Source organism: Bos taurus, chromosome 5 (genome assembly GCF_002263795.3).
Source record: "Bos taurus isolate L1 Dominette 01449 registration number 42190680 breed Hereford chromosome 5, ARS-UCD2.0, whole genome shotgun sequence".
Classification (NCBI taxonomy): Eukaryota; Metazoa; Chordata; class Mammalia; order Artiodactyla; family Bovidae; genus Bos; species Bos taurus.
The window spans coordinates 61,672,368-61,700,242 of NC_037332.1; the positions used below are offsets into that span (position 1 = coordinate 61,672,368).

Below are 27,875 nucleotides of genomic sequence, written 5' to 3' on the forward strand. Positions count from 1 at the left end.
CACCACATCAGGCAATTTTAACTTCGAAAAGAGTTCTGTGTTAATTGCACAGAGTTCTAGGTAAACTGGCCTAACTTGAACTGGTTTAAAAATGCTGCCATTTAGGCTGTGAGACAGTATGAAAGGAGGGAACTGCATTTGTTACGTCTTGTTTTTTGTTTTTTTGTTTTTTTTCCTTTTGTTTAAATAGTCTTGAAACATCATGATGCAATCTCTTATTTGGTTCTTAAAAAAAATAAAACAACACTAGGTATTTAGAAGAAGCTCCTGGGCAGCATGTAAATATGTATAGCATATCTCATTACTATTAATAGCCATGCATGCTTTAACCTTCCCCTACAGCTTTGAGTATTTCCCCCCTGGCTTTGTAAAGTGATGCTTGAGTGTGGGTCTTACCAAGGAATTTCATAGCCATTTTATAGACTCAGCAGCACACTTACTATATCAGAATACGCACACTGTTTCTTGCGTAAATGTGAACAATTAATAACATTAGTGTTCTTTATGGAAAAAAGTCCAAAGTGCTTGTGGATTAAGGCTTTGCGGGGTGCATAAGTCTATCTCTTATTTTAACTCAGTGAGAAGCTGCTTTTTCTTTTGTTTTTCTATTACCTGCCTTTTAATAGTGCTAAACAATCAAATGCAAGGAATTTTGCCTTCTTTCACTTTGCAGAATAAAATTATTCAGTTGATACAGAAGATAAAGGTTAGAAACCCACTGTCATCTAGAAGGTCCAGGAATTTAGAGAATCAGAGGTACTCCCTGGATCTCAGGATCCATCAGGGGAAACAGAGCCCAAGTTATTTTTCTCTGAGCTTCCTTAATTTTATTTTACTGCCTTGGGCATGATTAGGACAATGGTGAGGCTTTGAGGAGGGAAGATGTTTGGGGGGTGCTTGAAATATCTAATGGGGTCTCCAAATGTCTAGTCCTTCTGGAGACCAGAAAGACTCCAACCCCTAGGAAAACAGAGGTCTCCTGAGCAGTTTTTGTGCGGAAGGAATTTCGTGCGCCACACCCCTCTGCAAAACGTTGGGACCCCTTTGGCTCAGGTAACCCCCTTCATATTCTAGGCTGCTTTCCAGAGCCACAATTGCTCCCCTCCTTTTAAGACTGGCTGTTCTGTTCATCTTGGGTGCCAAGATTTTTCTTTTACTCGCTAAGCCTTCCCCATATAATCTAATGCTTCATTTCTTCCCAGAAAAAATAAGATAGTTACTTCAAATTCAGCATTTCAATAATAGTAGTAAAAAGTCCTTCTTTGTAAAAGGTACAGGGTCAGTTCCTGCCACAGAGCTCATCTGCATCATCTCCGTTTCTCTCTTGTGGATGAGGAGAAGACCTTTGCATTTGACCAAAAAGCACTAGTAAATAAGGAGTTAAAATGAAGGCAGGCTCACTGGTTTGCTGAGATCTGTCAGAGTCTGACTGGCTGGCTACATATCTGTCTCTGGAACAATAGGTACCTGTATTCTGCACGGACTGCTGGGCAGCGCTGACACTCTGGAGAAGGTCTGCCTCTGCACTTTCCTGGTGAGAATCCCCAATGACAGTTCCACTTTTCAGTGGAGGAGAAAAAAATATCTGTCTGCTCTCCTGATGAAGGGCAGAGCTTTGATCATTTTTATTCAGGCTTGTCTTGGCCGGAGGTTTCAGGTTCTTAGTCTCAAGTCAGCAGTCTCTCTCTCTCTCTCTCTCTCTCTCACACACACACACACACACACACAAGCACACACATCCACTCCCTCCCTCTCTCTTACTCTCTCTCTCATTTCCCCTCATAGGTTCTATGCAGGCAGATGAGTACCACAGCTGTAACTGAGGCACACGGCAATAAACACAGTGGAGCCAATTTCTACGATGGCGAGAGAGGGGGCATCAGAGTTGACAACAATGACAAGGATCCAAGGACCGTCCTTCTGACAAGTTTCAGGTAAGAAAATATTTATGCCCCGATTCTTGTATTTTGCATCCTTGTGGCTGAGAGAGACATTGAGCTAGAAAGCAGGAGTCTCGATAGGGAAATATTTGTCTGAGAGTATCATCTGCTGTCACTTGCCTGCAAACCTGTGTTCTCAGAGCTTTGTTAGTAGAATCATCGGAGGTGAGGTGTGAGCGGGGCTGGGCAGAAGGGTGAGTTGCTTTTTAATGTCTGTCTGGTGACATTTATCGTGCTGTTTAAATTCATATCTGGAAAAAATGCTGTTTGATGATAGTTAGCAATGTTTTGGGTAACATAGAACATATGGCCGTGTAGAATTCAAGGATGCTCTCTCATTCTTAATTTGTAATTATTTTTACACTCAACTGTACTGAGGTCAGAGAGTTTTAAAAATTAATGAGATTCCCTGTGGAGTTCAAATAGTAATGCCTACGTGAGCTGTTACAGAAAGATAGGATTATGCGGATATATTTTTATCATAGATTTAACTCTCTTTTTTGAATGTACTCCATTTGAAATATTTGAATTGTACAGTAGTTTATGGAAGCTTAAGTATTTAGAGATTTTTGTCCTTAATTTTTTTTGTTGTTGTTAATAACCTGGAGAAATTTTGTCAAAATTAGACTGTGGAAGATGAATATTTTCTGTGGAGTTATTGCTAAAACTTAACAGATATCATTGCTATGACAATGGAGAATACCTTATACTTTCGAGGAAATGACAAATAAGGAATGAAACAGATGCTAAGAAAATCTGCAAATTGCTTTCACCTTAAGTAATAGAGAAAAATTCAGGAGATGGGGTAAAAACTGCTGGCATGAACAAAGAAGCGGGTGTATACAGAGATGAGAATTCTTTGTCACAAAAATGAATCCAGGGCATGGATTTAGGAGGTTAAGTGATTTCTACATTCTTGGTGCCCCACAAAATGGGTGAGTCCAGGCATTTAAAAACGTACCGAAAACTTTCATTTCCCACAATTTAAAAACATTGTTTGTGTTCCTGATACAACACATTGTTTAAAAGAGGGGAATTGGAAAGCAGTCTGAGTATACAGTAATCGGGGCTAAAGATGCTTTTTATCCTGAGTTCCCCATTTACAAGACCCATTCTGAGCTTCCTGTGATATATTGTTATGTAAATACTGTGCAGCCAGGGAAAGCAGTACTATGGAGATTCAATTTACTTTGAAAGTTGTTCATTATAGCAGGGATGAATGTTATTTATTTGATGTGATTCAAAGGCTGGAAATGACTTTTTCATTGTGGCGCCTTTTGTAATGGGTGCAGGGTGATCTAATCTTTTTAATTTTGGCTTTCACACCAGTGGAGATGAAAAGAGATCTGAACTCATTTATCGGTTGCTAGGTCCTTCTAGAGACCCAAGTCCTGTTCTTGGTTGCTATGGCCAGTCTGACCTCAATCTCTGTGGTTTTGGGGACTTAAGCAGTCTTTTTTTTTTTTTTTTTAATTGAGGAGCATGTACCTTGATTTATGTCCAAAATTGTGGCTGAACGTCTTTGTCTGCAAGTGATAAATGGTGACGAACCATTCATCAGTTCTTACAAGTAAACACTGCTGTCCCACTAAAAATATGTTTTGTTCTGAGTTAATGGTATGGAACAAGGCAGCCTCCACACTCAGCTATCTTTTATTGTGGAGGGGCCTCGGAAACTTGGAGCAAAGTGGAGGAAATTGGCATTCATTTTCTTGTCTGTTAGCATTTCATTCCTGATTCGGATGATGCGGCTGTAGGTGGACGGAGGATGAGAGGGTAAACCTTCCAATTCTTTCCTTTCTCTTTAGTTGGGGCTGCTTATGAAACAGGCCTTCTTCGGATGCCAGGATTCTGCTGGGGCACTAAGAAGTCAGGAGTAGTTTCTACGGGGTTGGCCTCCGCTTGGCAACTGCCACGAAGAGCTGAGGCATAGACGGGCGGGTGTGCTGCGACTGGGTTGCCTTCAGTTTCACGCGGACTCTTTGAGGGAAAGTTGTATCCATTATTGGTGGCTCCTAGGAACGTTCTGCCTCCATGCTTACTTAATGGTCCCCGGACGTCCTTGCATTCTAGAACCTTGTTAAAAGGAGCCTTGGTGATCAAAGAGGCTGTGGAGTATACAGCTCGTGCTTAGCAGATGAGCCTGCGTGCATTTCCCCGTTTCCTTAAAAACTGATTAATTGATGCTGCGGGGAGCACACAGTCTGCTAATAAGATGATGATAACAAAAAGGTATCAGGAAAGGCATTTATGGCTTATAACTGCCATCTGATTCCTTCCAAGAGAGATTGCGGCTTTGTAGTGTAGTTTTCTCTTTTAATAGTGATATGCTAATGGTTTTTATTCTAAATTGGCCAACACTGAGTATCTCCAGGAAAAATGGGTTCCATAAGAAGTGGCATCCTCCTGGAATTGAAAGGTAAAAATTAAACATTTTTTAAAGTGCAATTTTCAAACCGTTTCCGTGTACTTCTTACCAGTAACATTAGAAAACTGCTTTCTAAATGAGTGTTTAAAATTTAAACCCTTGGTCTAAACATAAAAGGTTTAAAGAAGAAACTCTCTTAGGGAATTTTATTGTTAGTCATTTGCTAAAGATTGCCTAGGTTTTATTAACAAAAAACAACCAGACACTTTGTATGTTTACTTTCAGCCTTGAGAATAAGTAGATTTTTATATTTTAGAGAAAATGGTCATTTGAGGATCAATTAAAATAATCTTTATCTGTTTTATGTAGACTTTGTTTCTAGAGCTGGTTAGAGAAAACAGGATTTGGTGATATAGATGGTCTCTTCCAGCTTAAAAATTCTTCAAAATGTGTTAGTTTTCTGAAAATACACACAAGGATGCATTAATTAGTGTAATTGGACTAATTCAACTAATGTTTAGCTCTTTAGTTGAACAGCAGTTAAAAGTTCTATGTTCTGTTGAACAGGCAATAATTTTGGTGGATGTAATTTAAGAAAAATTGATTTTTGAAGATATTTTTACTTAACTGCTACTTTAGCGCTTTAATAAGAGTGAGGTTTTGCAAAGCTTAATTGTGGCTTCTTAACTTGGGTTTCTTACTTAGGTCTTCTTGAAGGTAATGCATTGTATGAGTGGTTAATTTCACGAGGAATATTGAATTCCAGGTATCGGAAGGCACATATTTCCCAGGATGTGGTATGTATGTATGTGTGTATATGGACATATTTTAATATAAAGTGTCTTATAAATTTCACATTGTGTTTTGCTTTACTGTTATTTCAAAAGATTTAAGTGAATGTCGAATAGCACTCAATTTCCTGAAATGATTAAATTCAGTCTCTGAAGAATCTGGGGAACAGGCCTGTAATGACATTTTGATGACTTTCATTTTAAGGTGTAATAGAAATTGAGTAAAATATTTTAATAGCTATTGTCTAATATCTCATTCCAAATACAATGTTTTTATTGCTCATTCTAGCTTACAATTTTCTGGTGATAATAATGTTGGCTGCTGATTGTTTCTTACATAGAAATCATTTTATCCTTATGTAGAAGTATTTTAGAAATGTCTTCATGAATTTATCTCAGCTGAAGCAATTGTACTGAACTCTTGAGACAAAATAGTATTTCCTGATTCCTCCCATTTTAATTTGGTACTTCCTTACAATATTTAGGTGTATCTTAAAGGAACATATTAAATATTACATATGATAGTTTGTGGTTTAAAGAAGAAAAAACAGTCATTCATATAAGTCAGGGAAGGCTGAGGAAAGAGAAGGAATAAATATTGTTACTGGCCATTATCACAAAATTAATTTGATTTTTCTTCCAGATATCATGTATTTTTAAAAAATTTTAAACGTGCTAACAAATAAAAAATATGTGTAAAATACGCAGTTATTATATCTCTTTATCGAATAGGTAAGTGTAAGTATATAAACTTATATGATTGCACCTAATGTTACCAGAAAAATCTTTGCACCTCAATTCTTTCAGGAGATGTAGACACAAGTTAAGTTAAGCATATGGCTTTTAAAGAAATCTTTTGAGAACTGGAGTTGTGACACATTAGATCAATTTTCATGTTAAGTCAAAATGAAATCCTTAAATCAGTTTTTCTGTGTATGTTACACAAAGCCATTAGCTTTCAAATTGCATTGTTCTAAATGCTAATTAGAAAAAATTTATGTAATTTAACTCGACTGTAGTGAATATTTAAAGTCAGAATATAATATTATTGCTGAATTAACATGCCATAAGTACATTTTTTAAAGTAAAATTATGCTCTAGTATCAGATTATTATCCTCTTCTAATGTGTTTATTGAATTTTCCCAAGTTTGGTTTCTTCTTGTAATTAATATTCCTTTCAACACACCAGTGTTGCAGGGTTATAGATTCCTCTTAGTTGCTTTCTGCCTCCTATAGCTTTGGTTTTTGTCTTTTTGGTATAACATTATTCTGTCACCTAGAAAGTTGTATTGACTTTGAAGGTATTTGTCTGAACTATTTGTCTGAGTTTGGGGTTAAAAAAAAAAAAGAAAAAAAAAGAAAACACCAAACTTGTTTTATTAGAAATTGTGTATAAAGTGCTGAAAGAGTTGAGATGGCCTTGGGATGTTGTTCAAGGGGTTGATTTTAGGATATAGGATTTTCCCAGTAGTGGCAAGTTACTTGTATAATTCAGTAAAATCTTTCCTTCAGCTACATGAGTTTATTTTCCACAAAATAGTTTGCCAGGTGACAAGCTGTAAATGACACTGACCATCAGCAGGGAAATTCATTATAGAGAAAGAACGGGGAAGGGAGGGGCCTTTTAGACAGCTATCGGGCTTGCCCCAACTTACTCTCCAAGCATGGTGACAAGGGCACATGGGAAGGTTTTATCTACTGATTAATCACGTCCAAGATCCAACAGCAGATTTTAATTTGCACAGCCAACAGTCAAATACTTTTGTTTAAATGATACCAGCATGATTAGAGAAAATAAAAGTTTTTCTAAAAAGCTGAATTGTATACTCTAGCACTCACTAATAATTAACTGAAACATTTAAAACTTATTCAGATTTTAAAATTTGAAAATTGTAATTTGCTTAATGGTGTTTATAATTTTTTAATAAAAAAAAATGGCCTATATAGACTCATAATGGCCCCAAGTCCTTCTAAAGGCTTTGGACTTTATGATCCTACACCATATAGTAAACAGAACCTTTTTCCATTTTTAGTTATGTCTCTAAGCCATTATTTGTATTCTTAATGTTGTTTGGCATTATTTAATCACAATGATTCATAAATCCTTGAATTTCTTGCATTTTTCTGACAATTGAGTTTACAGTCCAAAAGTAAAGACTAAAATATACCATAAGGCTAGGAGTGTCCTTAGAGAAAGGAAGACAAGGTGGCTTACCATGGTCAGGAACATATGGTGTAGAGTTAACTATCACAATCTTAAGGGTTTTAACATAATTTACTACAGACATCTTTAAAAATATTGGATTTTTAGGAAATGCTTGAAGACAAATTCAGTTTGCTAGAAGTTTGAAACATAGGTATCTAGTAAATTATAGCACTATCTTTCCATAAGGATTTAGAAAATATTCATTCATTCATTCCACCAACACTGATTCAGGGCCTACCCTGTATGTAGCTCTTAATTTAATATTCTCCAATGATTCAATATTCATTATTTGCCTGATTTTGCAGATGATAGCAAGCTCACCAATTATTCATACATCATCGATCAATCACGTCACAATCCATATCATTTTGGAACTTGTATTTCTCTTGCCTCTTCTTTAGATGGCTTAAAGTAAATTCTAGGCATATATACCAGTTTAGAAGAATATATTGGCAAAACAGTCACAGTGAGTTTTAATAAGCTGTCTTATTGATATTCAGGCCCACGATGCAGCAAACAAGTTGGATTTATCGCTTTTTATGCTTTCTTCCAATGCCTCTGATTCTATTTTAAGGGACCTCTAATTCTTAGTGGCTAACGTTTCTTTTCCGTTTGCCAGTCAATTTCCTAAGCTCTTTATCTTTGTTCTTTCAATTACATTATGAGAAAGGTGGCATCATTGACCCTCCTTGCAGATGAGGAAAATGAGGCTTTAAGAAGTAACTGCCTGGGGGTCAGCAAGCTAGTAAGCAGCCAAGATGACTTAAACCCCAGGTCTTTCAGGCTCTATTCATTCCTCTAGTCACTAAGCAAATATTACTGAGCATTTATGATGGCCTTGGCTGCTTAATATGTTTAGAAAAAAAAAACGTCTCTAAGAGGCAAACCTCTGCCCTTACGCAGATACGCACAAGCACTTTGACACTTTCATTATGTTATTTTCCTTTGCATCTATGGATTCCCCAGAACCCATAGGATAACATTTTAAAATTTCAAAACTTCTTCAGAAATCTCACCATTTGACTTCAGTCTTTTTTTTCTTTTTCGATTGTGTTATTGTCTATTTGTAGCCAGGCATTTTCTACACTGGAAGGTTGATCTGCTCATTGCCCCCACAAAGTTTGCCTTGCATTTTCTCTGATGAGTCCTGCACCTGAAACACTTTCTGCTGCTTTCTCATTGCCTCCCATCCTTCAGTGTCTGGGTCAAAGCCAATGGTTGCTATGAAGCCTGTCTTAGAAATGAACTCCTAAGATTCTTTTATCTGTGCTGATCATTTGACATGTGGCATTTGTAATAAGTAAAGTGGCTTGTGGCTGGGTAACATCTCACATATTTCCTGTGTCCCAGTCACTTCGCTGTTTATAGATGTGCCCAACTGACATGTTGGCAAAGAGTTCAGAGAATCCTCAGTAAAATCAGAAAGTAGAAAAGCTAAGAGTGGAAAGTTTGGCAGCAGGGGCCCCACTGCCCATTACAGTGCCTGGCATAGATCATACAGCTAATATACACTTGAGGTGGGGATATAAGGAAGAGAGACCAAGGAGGGGGAGATGGACAACAGACAGAAAGTTCACAGAGAAAAACAAAATAATATTTCCAAATTTACAGCCCAGGGCATTCAAAGAACTTTAAATATTTAATAAGGGTTGGAGAGCCTGTTAAGGGTTATATAGCTACACACAATAAGCTTTACTTTCATGTATTTTTGCTTCTTCTGAGAATAAACTGTCACTTGTATCAATATATATCCTTGAGATACATACTGAACTTTCTGATGTTCCTAAGAGAAAATACAATTGTGTCCTGTTTATACATGTTTTCATCACTATTAAGGCCCACAATACAGAAGTTGCTGGCCCTGCCTTTTTTTCCCCACCCCCTCCCAATCAGAAAACAGCCAGTCTCTTAACCAACATAAAGCTTTATTAGTTAGGATTTTTTTTTTTTTAGTAAAATTCAAATTCAGCATTCAAACTCCTCGCACAAATCTCTTAGATCAACGAGCAGCTCTTCTGGTTAATCTTACTTATGTTTTTACTCAATTGTATTAAAAAATGTAGCCTTGAACTCTCAAGGGAAATATTTATGTCTTTATTTTTACAGATTCTCAAACTCAACTGCTGAAGTTAGGAAGTGTACTTCATAGGAAAATACAGGTGGATATTTCTTAAAGCAACTACTATATCTGACCTCTGCCATGGAGCTGTTTTACTGACTATAAGAGTCATGACTTGTGTACATAGATATGAATATAGGGCTTACTTCAAGAAGGTATTATTCATACCTGATACATACATAACATGTACTAATTTTCTTGGGTGAAGCAAGTTGGAAAGGTTGCACCCTGAACCACTGAACATGATGGCCGATGTGCACCCTCTAATTTATATGGAGGTCCTCTGCTGAAGCATCCCCATTCTTTGGGCATCCCTGCAAGCTAATTGAGATAAGTGAGGATGCAGCTTGGGCCATGAGGCTTTATCCTGCTCTTAAGAAACAAGAAACATTACTGCAGTCAGTATTGTAATAGTTGCGGCTGAACTGTCAGTAAGAGTTCCAAATATGAAACTGTTCCAAATGCGTATCTGCTTATCTCATGCTGTGTTGCTGTTGGTAAAATGCAGAGGATGAGCTTGCCTCCCTTTTAACCCTAACTTTCTTTGGTCCTTTCATTTTGACACTAATTTTAGGCATGAGCCTTGGCACTCAGCTGCAGTGTGTAATTGTTGGTATCTCGCGGGTGCACAATGGAGAACAATATTTAGTCCCTGTGATTTGCCGTAAGAACACACCACATGCAGTTGGAAAGGGAAATGTGTAATCACCCAGTTTTCTCCATGCAGTTTCAATCAGTTGAATCCTTTGAAGATTTTATTTTCTCTAAGTTAACTGGTTGTTTTGTTACTGCTCAGGTAAAACCTTTAGATCACTCTGGAATTTGGACTGTGTAAATTTGGGGACATTATGTATCAGTCTGAATGGACAAACAAAGAGAAGATATTTTTAAATATGCTATGTTAATAACTCATTTTGGTCAGAAGATTTTTTAGAAAAGTTCCTTGAGTCCTCTGTTTCATTGTTGGCTGTGGACTTAATATGTAAAAGGCTCTAAGTGACACATGAATAATACCATTCCCTTTTTAGGCATATTGTGTGATGATGCTGTTGATCTTTAGAGGAAATTCCATTTGGTGACATTTACAAAAATAGTTTCATGTTAGCAGCTTTTAATTTTAATTTTTTAAAAATAACAAGAATGGTATAACTTGCAAGTGACAAGAAAGTCACCCAAGAGGCATGTATAACTACATAATGGAAATATGAAACATACCTTGTCACCCACCTGATGTTGTGCTTATTTGCAGTCCAGGGAAATAGTTTTGACAAGTAGAAAAAATGGCATAAGAATGGAATTATCTGTGTAAACAGGCAGTGTATCATATTAAAGATTGAGATCTATGTTTTTTTAATTTTTAGGGCTGGTGCTTTCAAAGTGCAAGAAAGATTTGAGTCCAGAGTTTAGTCTTCATTGTACTTTACTCCTGCAATGCAGTGCAATGCAATGCAAAAAAAAAAAAAAACATTTCAATTCACCTTGCTGCTTATTGGATTTCTAATATTTATGAAAATTTTAACCTCCTCTAGACAGTTATCTCTTTAAATTTTTATTTAAATACATTAAATAAATACATTTAATAGATACATTTATTAATATATGTATTAAATACATTAATACATGTATTAAATAAGTACATTAGGGAATATCAGTACATGTGGTGAAGAATTTGTGATTCTTTACTGCAAACAAAATATTTTTAAAGTTTGGGATTTCTACCGGTTTAGGGCATTTTATTTTTCCTATTCTAGGTTGAGTGAACGTTGGTATAACATATGATGTTCCTAACTAAATCAGTCTCTTTTACTCAATAATCATAATTATTTCATAAATTTGGGAAGAATTCAAATCATTTATTTACTTAATTATTCAATTGGCTTTTCCCCCCTTAATTATCTTGTCTGACCAGTGTTGCTAAAGGCACTCTAGAGGATTTTATAAAAGGAGAAAATATGATCTTTGTCTCATCAACTATAGTATAATTGGAAAGAGAAAAAGAACTCTAAAGAACTAATTGGATAATATAATAAAATTACTCCTAGTTATCATGCTTCGGTACTGTGAAGGGAGAAGCTATTTTCTCACAGGTGGAAAACAGTATTAACAATCAAATATAGCTTTTGGGTTCAGAAGATTGTTTCAGATTATTTGTTGTGAGAACAATAATGACAGCATTTAGAATAAAGGCTAACTTCTTGAAAATAGATTTTACATCTTTTAATTGATTTCATCAGCAAAAAATTTTCCTTTCATGACGATTTTAAAATATCAAGTGTGTTGCAAGGTTAGTCAATTAATTCAACTGTCCAAAACTTTTAAATGCCTTACTTTAATCAATTATTTATAATAGAATATGTGTGTGGGGATTGGTGGAGTTTATCATTGCCTTATTTGCACTTCATGATATTCTTCCAAAATTTGGGCAGACATGTAAATTGAAGTTTTTTGTTTTTAATACTTCAACTTCCTTGCTATCTTGAGAAGACAGGCTAACATAATCTCTAAAATGGAAAACTTTTCAAAGCTGTCTTTAATAGCATCTCTGGTTGTTTAAAGCCCTGCCCATAGTTTTGCTCTCTGACAGAGGTATTACACCCATTCACCCACAATAAAATAAAAACACTATTCCAAATAAAACCTAACATTAAGCAAAGAGCTTGGGGATAGGTTCAATTTTAGTTCCTATCTGGAATACAAATTTTTAAGATTTTAAGAAAAACCAGCAGTTTTGCTTGCATATTGATTCTCATCTTCCAAAGCCAAAGACTAGTCAGTCAAAAAAATTTTAAACTTAACAAGCCTTGAAATGTTTATCTTTAGTTACATTGAGAACTGTGTTGAAAAACCCAATAATAATTATTCTTTTATCTTGAGGAGTATATATTTTGTAGACATAGAGAGAAGAACCTTGACCCATTTCTCTTTTCTCAGGAAAGGAAAGAATTGGGGAGGAAAAAAACACACTCCAATCCCACCAGAATTTCCTATGGATAGGGTATGGCAGCCACCAAGCAGGGGAAGACAGATGTCCTGTTTTTAAGGGTTTCTGGGAGGGCGGCAAAGAACTGTTTCTCCTGGGGATCCTAGTGTGTGAATGGACTTATAATAGATATTCATCATGGGGAAGATCAGACAGAAGGATACTTAATGAGACCCACTTGGAGACTAGACAGAAGCATCCTCTCTAGAATGTAGCAATTCTCGATTCTCAGTGTCTTCAGGAAGCAAGGTTCACCATCTACCTGTCTAAACAGGTAATGAGAGCAGACACATGACACACCCCCCTGTGACTTATAAATTCCTTCACTGCCCAAAGAAGGAACTCCTCTCACTGCTGTCTGCTCTCAGCTGTGTTTCATCTTGATAGCTGTTTGCAGTAGAAACTTTTGAACTCCATGCAATGTAAAGTTATGGTTGAAAATTCCTCAGTAGAATTTCTCTTTTTTTCTCTCAGGACAATTTGGAACATGAAGATTAGAGACTTAGAGACAGTCTGTCTAACCTAAAACTATACATTTGGGCTCACACCACTTGAAGAAAAATGAAACAAATGGAAAAAAAACAACACTTGAGAAGGTCAAAGAGTCCTACATCCGGGAATATGGAAAATGGTTAAATTTGTGAACCAAAAGAAATAAAGTGTTTAGGAAAAAAAGAGATCAAGTTTGTGCTGAGTTAGAGATTCACTGTTCTCGGTTGCATTTGCACTTGCTGCATCATGAAGTCTTACTGTCTTCTCCAACTGTGATTTTAGCATCACACTTCTCAAAGTAAATAGGTTTGCGTGTGGACATTGTCACCTTGTTCATTCTTTCAGGGGTTGACACGCCTCTTTGGTCCATCTCCTGCATGATCACACTTAATTTAACTTCGGCACAGCTTGCTCATCGTCATACAGTTCTTTCCCCCAATAAAGTAGCCAAAGTGTTTTGATGGATGATGCTTCTAAGGGCAAAGGCTGCATTTTATGTTTCGTTTGGAAATATGTAAAGGTGAAATTGAAATTAGAGTGTCCCATCCATGTCCAGGAGCATGGAGCCGTTTTCCTTGCACCTGTAGTGAATACACATCTTTCCAGTAATCTATGAGTGTCAGATTTTTCAGGTTTATGTTCATTTTTTAGGCAATGTTGACTGGCCATGGTTTTGATCCTTTTTACTTTTGAGTTTAGTGCTCCATAATTTGAGGACCTTGAATAGTTTCTGAGAGTCTAATATTCCAGTATTTGAATAAACATTTTGGAACAAAGGTGTATTAGAATGCAGGCTTCCTAGAATAATCATCAGGATGGCATGTAGAGGATCTTCTCAGCTGATGTCTCCTCTTCTTGTTCACCTCAGGGCTCTAAGTTAAGCAACAGCCTTTCGGGCAGGAAGGGTAGAAACTTTGGAAGCAAATCAAATTAGATCCAATCCCAGACCTGCTGTAACCTTGGACCAATTGTTTAGCATCTTTGAAACACCATTTCTTCCTCTGCAAAATAAGGATTATGACACCCACTAGTGTTTCTTGGCCATTTCCCACATTCCAGATATCATACCCACATGCCTATGAGGCAAGTACTATTATTATCCGCAGTTTCCAAATTACCACACTGAGCTTGGAGAGGTAAAGAAAACCTACTTAAGCATACATGGTTGTTAAGTATTGGGGCCTCTTTTTGGTTCTTTTATTTCTGTAGAATTTGTTTTTAGGAAAAGACTTTCAGGATCAAAAGGTAGGCACAAAATAAATTTAGTTAATTTTCAAAAATGTCATTTAGTTTCAAGCGTTTGACTCTGAGAAGCAGTGTTAAGGCTGTAATTTATATTTCACTATGTAGCCACGCTGCGGACCGAGGCTATTTGAGAGTGGCTCTGTAAGTGGCCGTGGAGGGCTATATGCTATGAGAGCTGCTTTATGCTTTTATTCTTGAAGATGGTGATGGTGCTTCTCATTCTGATGAGCACAACTCCTTCTCAGTAAAGATTCTGGATAAATGGCTGTTACGTGGAATTGAATGCTAGTCTACAAGGTAATTGTTGTGCCTCAGAGGAAGAGTGGATGCCATTTCCAGAAGAGCTTGACATTCTCAGGGAGGAGTTTTGTAGCTTTGAAGAATTTTATATGTGTGATTTTTATGACCCTTGATAAAGAAAAAAGTGAGTATTATTTACTATTATTTACTAGAAATTTCAGGCTTTCCTTCTATTGCGGCTTCACCTGCTGCACGTTCCCCATTCACAAGACACGTCTAACTTCAGCTTCTTCTCCTACTTCATCTGCAAGCTCTTGAAGTCTGTGGGAAGCCCCGGTGTGTGTAGAAACATGGAAATAGCACAGTCTCTTTGGTTGAGAATAACATGTCAGTTTTCTTTCCTTGCTTTTGTGTGCTCTCTGGAGCTCACCCATGCATGATGTTCCAGTTGACTTCAAAGACAAGTCTGTGGTTGGATTAGCTCCACAGGACTGGGAGCAAGGTTTTTTTTTTTAAAAAAAAAAACAGGCTTAGTGCTTTCTAAGCCCACTGAGGAGCTGATAGAGCTATGTGGTTATTAAGACCACATAGCTTGTGGTTCATTATGTCCTCCTGGAAGAACAGGTAAATTTGCATACTAGTTTCTAGATTATTCTCACTATTAAAGTTATGTTTTAAGTGATGATTGAACGGTACCAGAAAGGGTTGACTTACAACTATATAATTCTTGCACTTGGGAGCTTAGTGTCTAATAAAGGAAATACAGATATAATACATTTGGAGTGGGAAAACACCACTGAAGTTATGAACATATAAGACATGCAAATCATAGGGTAGTTTTAAGTGTTGAAAAAAGGGATGGTGTAGTGAGTGGCATGTGGTTGAGAAATTACAATGAAGGTATGTTTGCTTTCCAGACATTGCCAGAAAAGGTAGACTTCTTACATAAGGCTAAAGCCAGAAATTGCTGAGGGAAAAAGGGGAGAAGACTGAATGAGTTGAAGGCATCATCACAAAGTTGGGACACATTTTGGGAGAAGGCCTAGGAATGGAAGAGTAATGAGTGGGCATCAAGAGGCTTGCTGGAGAAGAATATGGCTGACTAGAGAGGGCAAAGAGACAGGGCAGGGTGAGGTGCCGCTATGGACTGTGAAGCTAGGAGAGCCTGTGGAATAGAGTGTCCATGAAACTTTGACTATTCAGGAAGTAGAAGTCATGAGGTCCAGGAAAAATAGGGAAGCAGCCCTAGCAGTTCTGCTGTGTATTGACCATAGGCTTGCTCATGAAATTTGAAAGCCGTGTAAAGGCAGATGAAGAGTTTTAATTTTCAGAAATCAGAGGACCAGATCAAAGAGGCCATAATAATTCAGGCAAGTGACTGCCAGGTTCTACACTGGGTCTGTAGATGTGATGTGAAATAAAAGGGGGAAAATTTAGTAGACATGAGTTTGAGCAAGCTCTGGGAGTTGGTGATGGACAGGGAAGCCTGGTGTGCTGCAGTCTATGGGGTTGCAAAGAGTAGGACATGACTGAGCAGCTGAACTGAAGGAAATAATCACACAAAATAACATTGATGAAATCCAACAGCACTGAAGGTGTACTCGGAAACAGTGAAGGACAGAAAGGAATTAAAAATTGTTCAAAGGTTTTGCTTATTTGATGGGAAAATTACAATAGGGTGAGATTGAGTGAGGGTATGTAATAAATTCCAGAAAGAGGACCCAACATACTTACTGCGTGTTTTTTCCTTCTGTCTCTGGAATGAAGAAGAAAGAGACGTAAGGCTATTTCTTTGCACTTTGATTTATCCCATTTTAGATCCAGGATCACCAAGTATAAACATATATTCACATATTGAAAGCTAAAGCATTTTTTCTTTCCCAGCTCCCATACACTAGAGTTCTCTGAGGTCTTCTCATCCGGCATTGTCTAGGGAGACACTACAGAGAGAAACTGCAGCCTGTGCGGTAACCAAAGGCACAGCCTCTGTATTACTGAACCTCAGATTGAATCTCGACTGTGGTTATGTTCTAGTGAATAGAGCTGAAAGAGAAACGAATCATTTGTCTCCAGAAATTGTCATTCTGACTCTGCCTTTGGAGACACTGGCATGCGTGCTGTGGCTGGAACAATCCTGCTTTGATTTGTCATCAAACACTTGATATTGGACTTTGAAAAAAGAAAAATATTGTGTGATTCAGATGACTTTTCATTTAAAAAAAAAGGACTACGTGTATAAACTCTCTTTTCTAATTCTTATCAGTAGGTATGTCTCTCCCATGATATATGCCATAATTTAATGACCTTGAAACTGTTGATTTACTTCAGAACATATTTGATGTAATTTCCTAAATCGTAGAAAATGTAATGGGAGTTTTGGTCATAATTTTCTTTTAGCTGGAAATTCTGGATGAGGAAACCATTTCATAGTTAAAATGGAGACTGAACTTAGAGGAGGGACTTGCATAAGGTCACAGGGCTAGGTGGTGACAAAGCCAGGAGACTCTCAATTCTATTTATATCCAGATGAGCCTCTATTTATGCTGTGCTGGCCTTTCCCAGTGTAGGAGACTCTAAACTGTAGAAAACTAACGGCACGTATATTTGCCATCAACCAACAAATCAGATCATTTTTTTCTATGTCTCATAATGTGGCCGCACATCTATCACAAAGGCATTATTAGGAAGTATTATCACTCTAGTAATAACTGACAGGGCTTAAATAGCGGTTAAGAAAGAGATTTTTTAAAACAGTAATTATTTAAGAAAAAAAAAATCTGTTCTCTGATTTCTTCAGGAAATATCATCAAAGAATTGTGGATCTGCCTCTATCTTATTTCATGCTTGCTTGCTAAAGAACCTGCAATCCCAGGACTAGGGTTGATTGTCCAGAAATTTTCTCCGTGTGAATGTAGTAGAACAAAAAGGACAGTTGGAAGAGAAAAGGGAATGGGGTGGAAGGGACATTGGTGGAGCCATAGCTGAGTTTACTTTGGTCTGGGTTGGCACTCAGGCATCTAAGATGACTCAGGTCATCTGTTCAAGCGTATCCCTGTATTTTTCCTGTCTGAAAAGTCCTTTCCCTTGCCTTGTCCATCTTCATTCCCATCTCTCTACTCCCCATCTTATTCAGACCTCTTAAAAATGTGACCTGTATGTGCTTTGCTCTTTGTCTTGTCTCTACTTTACAGTTCCCAGCATCTAATACCTGCTTTAACTTCACAATGGAGCTAACGATTCTTGGATTGCTACATCCAGTGGGCTTTGAGATCTTTCATGAAGCTCTGAATTTCTGGTGCATTGATCATTCTTTCCTCCTCAAAGTTCCCTACTACCCTGGCTTCCATGGCACCATTCCCACCAGATCATCTTATTGTTTCTTCTCTGTCTCTTTGATGGCCTTCTCTTCTTTTTCTTCCCCAAAGTTCATCCTTAGCCCATTACTTTTCTCACCCACCACACTTGCCTTTTATACTCTTATTTACTGCCCGTGATTTACAGTTACTCAGAAATATTAAATGTAATTTGAATTTCCTTACTGCAATTCATACTTGAATATCCAACTATCTGCCCTGTCCACTGGGAGCCCTCCAAACAAACATGTGTAAACAAACCTCCTCATTGTTCCTGTAACCTGATTTTTCCATTTGTGGTCTCTGCATAGTCTTGTTTCCACAAGACTTCTGCCTACTCATTTACCCAAAACTACAGACCCCAGAGTCATTTTTGGCTTCTCATTTCCCATCTCTGTTGCTTTTCAAATCAAACCCATTACCAGGACCTGCTAACCTTACATCCTAAATACTTCTTAAATCTGACTGTACTGACCATCCTTACTACCACTGTTGCAGGCCAGACCTGCTGCCACTTGCTGTGGTTTATCTCTTGCTTGGGCATCTGTGCTATTCAATGACTTTTCTTCCACCAGCCTTGGCACCATCATATCCGTACAACCCAAAGTCAACCTGCCACTTGCAAGTTTAAAACCCTCCCATGTTTTCCTGCCATGCTGGATAAAGCCCCAAATAGTCGCATCTTAAATTCTATTCCTAAATGTACTATTTCCTGCCTCTTGAAAGTCTTATCTCTAACGATTTCCTGTTTTAAACTTTGCTCTCAAGCAGTACACAATAGCTGCAAATTCTACATATAAACCACATCATTGCTTTGCTTTTACAGACTCCTTGGTCTCTCAGTCACTTCTCACTCCTCTTCCCTCGCCCCTCCTAATCTTCCTTCCATCAACACAAGTAAGTGTGTTACCTCCTCCAACAATCTTTTCTTTACATGTCTCGTCACCCTCCACCTGTCTGTTCTTATCAGTACCCTGTGCATATGCCAGTCATTGAATTAACTCTGATTTTCTAATTTGTATTTTTGTGAACTGTACAGTCCACCAGTAGCTGTGAACAACTTGTTAGTTACTTACTTCCTTCAACTAAATTCAGATGTTCTTTGATAAGAATTCAGTACAGAAACACTTGGTCCCACTGCTGGCAACTGAGTCAGGAAGGTGAACATTTAAATATACATGTGTGTATATATATCTTTGTATATGTGTTGTGACTTTAATTTAATTTTACTTTTCCTTCTGAACAGTACTTTAGTCACAAATATACAAGTATCTTTAACCTCTCTCCCAGCATCCACACCTTACTTATGTTTTACTCCCCCAGAAAAGCTGAAATTTAAAAAAGACTAAATTATTGACTTGCACAGAATACCACAATTCATTTAGAAGAGTCGCAAGAGTCAGTTACGATGTCAGAGAAAGTATTTTAAAGGTGTATTTATCCACATTTCAGATATATATTTTTTTTTGTACCAATAAGTAGCACACTGTGCTTTGCTGTCCCCCAAAATATGACAAATGTTATTTTCTCAGGGAGAAAAGTAAGGTTTATTTTTTGTTAATGAAATGCCAGACAAGCCCAGCCAACTTGCGGGGCATAATTAAATTGGAGCATCTTTGGCAGTTAGCTCTGTAGCTCCATCCATGCAAATGTTTTGCAAAAATTTATCTTAAGCAATTTTTTTTTTTGCCAGATTCTTTTCAGGATAAAGTTGGGACATTCAGGAATTGGGGCAGTTCTCAAAGCATCATAAACATGTCTAAAGACTGGTTAAATAAGATCCATTATTGTCCTAATTATTCAACTCCAGCCTTTCTCCCTACTCCCGACTACAGACACCCGAACTTTAGCACCTGGCCCATATGGGAGTGAATGAAGTGGCAAAGTTGAGATTTAAAAGCTTTGCTTGTAAAGTCACTCCAATGTTAATTTGTATTCTCTCTACCTATGTTTTACAATGCTACTTACTCACTGTACCTTTTTGTTCTTCCTAGTATCAGAGAGGAGCACACATTCTTTAAGAATTTACGAATCTCCTACAGAAATAGATTCCCAAAAAGAACACACCAAAGACTTCCCTGTCAGTCCAGTGGTTAAGACTCTCTGCTCCCAGTGCAGGGGAAACAGGTTTGAACCCTAGTCAGGGAACTAAGATCCTGCCTGCATGCTCAATGTAGCCAAAAAATAAACAGACACACACCCCAAAGTGGAAAATAGACAAATAGGTGCATTCTGTTTTATACGCACATGGTCCAATTTTACTTAACTTATTCTTTGTTCTAGCTATTCACCTCTTCTGTCGTAGTGCAAAAGCAGCCACAGATAATACATAAATAGACGAGCATGAGTGCCTTCCAGTGAAACTTTACACAGAGGGCAAGCTGAATTTGGCCCAACAGTCCTAGTTTACAAACTTCCCATTTAACTCCCTGCCTCTGTTAGTAGCTCTTTTATTTTGATTTTCAAAGGGTGGACATAAATATTAATGCTCACTCCTACAATGAATAAGATTTTAGGTTATATTAAAGACACACACATGAATTCTTCAAAGTTTAGAAAAGATGGATTTTTAAGATCTTTACTATATTTGAAGTTATTGCTTGTACAGTTTTAAGTTTCTTGAGGAGAGTGAATAGAGGATAATTCGTCTTCTGATCTCACTTTACCAAAGTGCCTGGTTCATGGTAAAGGTATATTTTCAAACAAATGAACGATTAGGGCCAACTCATAAGTCAAATTGGTCATATTGTAGATAAAATATTAGACCCAGTTTTTAAGACTCTTAGTTCTTTGTGCTCTGTTCTGTCAAAGGATCCTAGCTTAGCTGCGTTGATAATGGGATAAAGAATGGTGCCCTTGGCAGTGGGGAAGCAGTGTGTGCTACCTGGGCCTGTGTTCTGAAGCTTGTGGGGATTTTCTATGCTGAGTATATATGCATAGGTTTATAATAAGTAGGGTGCAACTTTTACTCTACTGCCTTAAATCTGTCCCATTAAAAACAAGAAGGAAAACCCTTTTAGCTGTGAACGTGGGCTGACAAGCATGAAGGGTTTACTACTATTTTCGATTCCTTAGGTTTCAGGTTATTGCAGGCATGGTGTCCTGGGTGAAACTTTGAAAGCTCCTGTGATGGCTAAATGCCAGAAAAGATGCTTACATCAGTCAAAAATAGCTCTTCTACAGAACTCAGTTACCACCATGGAGTAGTAGGCTTAATTATAAAAGACATGGATATATATATGGGCCCCCTGGTGGCTCAGACGGTAAACAATCTGCCTGCAATGCAGAAGACCCGGTTCTATCCCTGGGTCAGGAAGATCCCCTGGATTAATCATTCCATGCTAGCTGGAATATCCCTCATTCTTGTTTATGAGAGTACTGCCCATTATAAAACTACTTCATAGTTTTCTCCCCCGCCCCTACAATAAGTGCTGTGAAGTGCTTATAGCAGTATTCCAAAGATGCTTGTGTTAATTACTTAAAAGAGATAAAATAGTCCTTCTCATGGTGGGGAAATGAATATCTACTTTTATTCATCTAGTTTTAATTGGTTCATGGATGATTGTTGATAGCTTTGTGCCAAATGTGTCCTGTAACATATTTTTCTGTGACTATTTGCATTTATAATTATACAACTATAAGAGCCTATGCCTGCATTTGCACACGCATGCACGTAAGCAGATTTATTAATTTCAAGGAGACAGTTCAGATGGTCAAGCTCAGAGCAGGGATCATGATGACATGTATCTGCCCTTTGTGACAATGGTGTCCTAATAGTACAGATTTCGAGCCTCAGAATATTCTACCATCCTACAATAATTGCTCCATGCTTTTAGCCATATTGAAAAAGAGCATCTTTAGTCCTTTACGAAAGTGAAAGGGAAAGTCGCTCAGTCATGTCTGACTCTTTGCGACCCCATGGAGTACACAGTCCATGGAATTCTCCAGAATACTGGAGTGGGTAGCCTTTCCCTTCGCCAGGGGATGGATCTTCCCAACCCAGGCATCAAACCCAGGTCTCCCACATTGCAGGCAGATTCTTTACCAGCTGAGCCACAAGGGAAGCCCTTTATACCTTACTCTTCAGAGACAGTTATTTTTAAAATTTCCAAATTCACTTGCACCTCTATTCTCTATGGGATCTTCCCATCTCTTCCAACTGTGCCAAACTATGCCAAAAACAGGAGAAAACAAGAAGAGACTATACATGTCATTCATGTTGGCTGAGAGATAAGCTGAGAAAGCAAGAATTGTATGATGGAGGATTAAACTGTACCATCATTTGAAAAACAAATTCTTTTCTTTCAAGCTATATATAACTTATCCTTTGTAAACTGAGTGAGACTATTAATAGTAATAATTATAGTAACAACTTTCCTTACATTCCTCTATGCCAGTAACTTCAAAGTCCTCCTCAAACTTGAACTCATTTCATCTTTTTGACAGTCTCATCCATTAGTCAGGACAGAGCTTATTATTTTCTCTTTGCTTCCCACCTCTGCAGTTACTTCCTGCTGCTCTTTCCAAACCTGATGCACCAGATTCAGAGAAGTAGAACTCCTGCCTTGAACACCTAGAAGTCATTATGCTTGGGCAGCATGCTTGGGGATATGTTAGAACATTTCTGCTGTGGTTAGCATCGCCTTAGAGCACAAAATCAGTAAAGAGCTCAGGTCAGGTAACTTAGTATTACTGAAGTTATGCTACTTTTTTGAAATAGAGACAGATGACAGTATAAAAATGGATAGCATGACTTAATTCTTCAAATTTATTCTCAGTTATATCACAGAGTGATTTCAATTCCTACCATTTCTCCAGTAAATTAGTCACTGATAATCATAATTATGACCCTTAGGTGCAATACAATAATGAAATGCCTCCTGAATTATTAAAATAGTATTAATTTATGTCTACCCTGTATGTCATTTTGAGGATTTTACTGCATTATCATTTTTTGAAAACTGGTCACCTGTACATATGATATATACATAAGATTAAATTTTAGTAATGGTAATATTTTTTAGAAGAAAGCCGTATTCCTAGTGTTGAATAAACATGATTATATTTTATGTGGATTTGTCCCCTAGATTTCTGTTCGGTGTCCATGACGTATTTGCTCATTAGGTCTAAGTTGTTATTTGAGAAGAGATAATGCCAAGCATTTGTATGAGGCTTTATTATGAATCAATGCTTTCATTGCCACATACACTGCCCAATTTATCATATAAGCTTCAAGAGGTATTATTACCAGCATTTTATAAAGTAAGCCTCAGGGAGTATGTGTGGTTTGCTCAAAGCCACATGGCTAATAAGTGGTAGAGAGGAAACCCAATCCCATTTGTTCAAGTCAAGAATTTTTTCCATCAAACCACAGCCATCTCAGAAACTGGTCTCCCAGAATTGTGGCAGGAGTTTTAGCCAACATTGGCCTCTCTACTTGTAAACCCATCTGGCAGAGTTCTTTTCCTAGAGCTTGTCAGAGGCGTTAATATCAACCAACAAATCCGAGATTCAGAAAACTTGTTGTAATCCCGATTATCAGTGAAAAGGGATAATGTCCCCAGTATTAGATTGCATTCCATCCACCTGGAGAGGTGCATAGAATGCAGCGTTTCGCAGAGAGATGACTTTATTTATCCAACAATACAACCAAGACTGTGATAAAGCGGGACCCTTTGTAATAGCTTTTTACCATATATGAGAATAGTCAGCTTTGAAAGGAACTGGAGATGTGGGCATTCTCCATTTACCTTGGATACAAAACAGATTTTCTGCCTTTGATGAAAAGAACAGGCAGTGCCCATTCTAAGGACAGAGTGTGAAATAAGAGAGAGCTCTGAGCTCAAGGTTTTATCATCACCTCCTGGTTTTATTTTTTCCATTCTAGTCAGAAAGCTGCTTTGAAACAAGCTGCCCTGATATTAAAAAGTGACATAGAAAAGTCACTGCCTTGAACTTGCTCATATGAAAAGTGGTACAAGAAGGTGAGGGTCACCTCAGAAGGAGAAGTGCCTTCACCATTAACAATAATCTATAAGGAACAAGCAGTGTTTGGGAGGTAGGGCTGAATTCAGAGAAATAGAAATCTGAAACATTAGGGCGGACCTCTGCTTATTCATGAGATATGACTGGTGCTGAATGCAAATTTCCAACTAGAATAAAACTCATAACAAAGCTTTCTGCACTCATTGATTCTGGAACAGTAAAGAGCATGGTCTTGTATTTATTAAGCCATTTCTAATTATTTCTGACAAATCAAATACACTGAGGATATAAAGAAGAGAAGATTGGGGAGGGGGGTTTATGATGTCAGTCTTCAAAGAATTGAACAAGTGGCCCAGAAATGAGGCCCCATTTCCTTAAGACTGACACTGCCACCTAATAAACCAACAGAGAAAATATTTAAAGGAATTTTGTCAATATTCAAGGACTAGTGTAATTTTAAACAATCAGGCATATGGCAAGATCAAGCTTGATGTCATGGTCATTTTGTGAAAAGCTTGTCATTTTGTGAAAAGTTTTTGTGAAAACTTGTGAATGAAAGGGAAGGAGAAATATTTAACTGTGGAGTCGAGGTAAGGAGATGGATACAGGAAGCCTGAGATTCCAGTTCTATCTCATCTGACCTTACTGATAGGCAAATTATTCCACTGAGTCAAAATAGCAGAGATGAAACAACCAAAGTTTCCAAAGAAAATAATTTCTAGTTTCACCACAGAAAAAGTTAAGTGTTGTATTTGGAACATCTGAGATGTGTTGTCTCATTAAAATTTATGATCAGAATTAATTCACATTCATTCTAAGAACCAAATCACCTGGGTTTGATCTGTGTAAGCAATCATAAAAAAAAAAAGGGTAATGAGAAATGACAGCAGGTCCACAGAGTGGTCAGTGAGGACCACTCGGCAGATCTGAGTTTTCTCTTCTCCTCCATTTTTTTTATCTTTTGGGTGTTGGGAAATCAATGTCATTGGTTGATGTTTGCACATGATAAGAAATAAGTGACATCCTTTCTAAAATCACTCTGGTTAAAGGATTTAAGTTACCTTAGTGAAAAGTGAAAGTATTAGTTGTTTCAATCATGTCCAACATTTTGTGACCCCATGGACTGTAATCCATCAGGCTCCTCTGTCCATGGAATTCTCCAGGCAAGAATACTGGAGTGGGTAGCCATTCCCTTTCTCCAGGGGATCTTTCTGACTCTGGGATCAAACTGGGGTCTCTGGCATTACAGGAAGATTCTTTACCATCTGAACCACCAGGGAGGCCCTAAATAGCCTTAAATGAGACCTAAATATGTGGTGATAAGGAAAAATAACACTGCTACAAGAACATGAGAATTTTATTTGTGAAGGATAGTTTTGTGCCTGGCACATCACTCCATTGATTTAATGATGCTCGCAGATAGAAAGCCTGAGCATGGGATAACCTTCCCACAGCATTGCTGAGGCAGTCCATTTCTTTGCTCTGGATGGCTCAGCATTTCAAGTGAGAAACCAAACTGTGCTCTTTGGCTCCTCGTCACTCCCGTTCTCCACATGCTTTTGGTTGCAGAACACCAAGCAGAGCATCTCCTCTTCACACCCCTATCATTCGTGTAGATAACTCCCAGATGAGGCTGCTGACCTGTCTTGCCAGTAGAAGACGGTTGTTTCCAGAACTTTCCACTTTCCTCAGAAGAATTGAGTTGCTATCAGGAAATGTACGTTTCCTGTAACACTTCAGCCACCTTCTTCTACCTTCATGAATTCTAATCCTAGAATTGCCCCTGACTCAATGATCTTTTAGGCTGATGGCTTTCTGGGATGCACCATCGTTATCTGGAGAACTGGAGACTGATTATTGAGGAAACTTCCTTTCAGAATGAAAGGTTTGTGTGTTTGTAAGTCTGAGCCTTCTGAAGGTTGATGGTGGTCAGCTTCCGGACGTGCACATGTAGGATCAAAATGAACACCTTGTGTATTTCTCTTACCATTCCTATTTCTGTCTTTTTATGCCAGATGAGACTACACTCTGACCCCTTTATTCGAAATTTTAATTCTTGACTAGCTTTTTACATCAATGCTTTCTTCTCCTCAGGATTGTCAAAGAGTATCTATCCCATGTTTGAGGCACTGGGAAATGAGGCAAGTGCCCCCTACTCCACCCCCCTGCTCACTGCCAGCCCCTTGGGGACCGGCAAGTGGTTCCCAAGTCCCATGGTCCCTGGACCAAAAAAGGATATTCAGTGTATCCTGAGAATATTCAGTGCATCCTGGGACTATCCAGCTGAAAGCGTGAGCTTTACCTCAAATAGCTTCTCCGTAGTTCTCTTTGGGGGCCTCCAGGCTTCTTGCTCTCTCTCTGGTGGCCGTGTCCATTTTAGAACTGAAAGAAAAAAAGGTTCCAATCTGTTCCTTTTTCTCTGTATAACTCTTAGAGAAGAGCCCGATGCTAGTAGGCATTCTGCGAGTCATCTTCTTCTAGTGCTTACATTACTCTCTCTTCGATGGAAATGTCTATTTTAGGTTCCTAAGTAGCCATTTCTAAGTCTCCCTTTTGACCTGAAAGAGTTAGGACTTAAACATAAGTCTAAGTTTTTAGAATCTAAAGAAAAGAAGGGAGCAGAGAAGGAAAAGACAAGTGAGGAGGGCGGACACTTTTCCTGCTGCTGAACAGTGCAGTTTTAAAATTGCATCTTTGTTGTCTGTCAGTGTCTCTTCAGTAAAGCTGTGCAAAAATATGGATTGTGATATAAAAGACAAACAATTAAGCAAGTCATCCTTTTATGCTACTTAAAAGTTAACCATATAGAAAAGCCTACTGGCTCTTGAAGTGAGTTTCTGACAAAATTTTAAGCTCTGATGATTTTTTCATCTTCTGTAATTTGTCTGTGCTCTCACCAAATAGAGGAGAATGAAATTATTTGTGGAGTTATGTCACGGTGAATTTTAAAAACCAAATTGTCCGTGGGTTGAAAGAATTGCCTGTGACCACAACCAATTTTCCTAAAATCTATATTAATGCTTTTACACTGAAATGGTAAAACTTTTGATGGTCAGTGCTTAGTTGCAGCTCAAGTCTAATCTATACAAACTAAATGTAGTAATAACAAGACTATATATATATTTTTTGAGCGCTTGCTCATGCCATGCACTAGGTTAAGTGTTTTGTGGGGATTAGTTTATTTAATCCTCATAACCCTCAGTGTTAATACCATTTTTATTCCCATTTTATAGATGAGGAAATTAGGTTGTCGAGAGATATTAGTAAATAACTCATGCAACTTGTGAAAAGTAGTACTGTTAGGAATTGACCTCAGGAGGCCTGACTCCATTAGGCTACAATAGGTACCTGCTCTACTGAAAGTCCCTATTCAATCATTTTCCATTCTTGCAGTTCCTTCTACGATTTGATATATATTTTATGTTCAGTGAACATCTTCCAGAATTTAAGTTTTAAAGGAGTAAATAGTATCCCAAATGATGATCAGTGAGAATCAGTTTTGCTCTGAGGTGCATTGAACTTATTCTGACAGAAGGAGATGCTGGCTCTATATAGACGACAATGCCCCAGGAAGAAGGGGATAAATGAGCCTGGGGCTCATTCATACCACGTTTTGATATGAATCTCTACACATAATGACATTGGTTTGGTGGCTGTGGCCAGGCAAGTACAGGAAAATCAGTGTCACATGACTCTGAAGCCAGACTGCCCTGATTCAAATCCTTCCATTTTCAAATCCTACCATTTGCTGACCAGGTGATCTGGAGTGAGTGCCTTGCTGCCTCTGTGACTCTGTTTCCTTATCTGTAAAAGAGAGACAATAGCACCTCCCTTACAGAGTTGTTACAGGGATTAAATGAGTTCATGTCTATAAAGCATTTAGAACAGTGTCTGGCACACAGGAAGTACCACAGTGTGCTTGTTATTTCATCATCATCACCACCATTGTCATCATGACATCATCGTCACCACCGTCATCATGACATCATCGTCACGGTGACACTATCAACATCATGAGGTGCTCAGACATGGCGTGGCAAAAACACCAACAGTGGTTTTATATTTAGACATTCTTAGGGCTTTTGTATGGGAAAAGATACTAGATTCAATTTATCTTAGATAGAGTTGGCTACGTAAAGTGATTCTTAAATCACC

At 37.9% G+C, this 27,875-nt stretch overlaps 1 long non-coding RNA gene across 2 annotated transcripts in view; it reads left to right on the forward strand.

The window, feature by feature from the left end:
• The first annotated feature begins 1,467 nt into the window (after positions 1–1,467).
• Positions 1,468–27,875, forward strand: part of LOC132345304 (uncharacterized) — a 103,311-nt gene continuing 76,903 nt past the window's right edge. Inside the window, exons 1-3 of one of the 2 annotated variants that reach the window (XR_009494550.1) lie at positions 1,468–1,534; positions 1,786–1,934; positions 12,880–27,738. This is a non-coding gene — a long non-coding RNA (uncharacterized lncRNA). The other variant, XR_009494551.1, reaches the window with a different exon arrangement.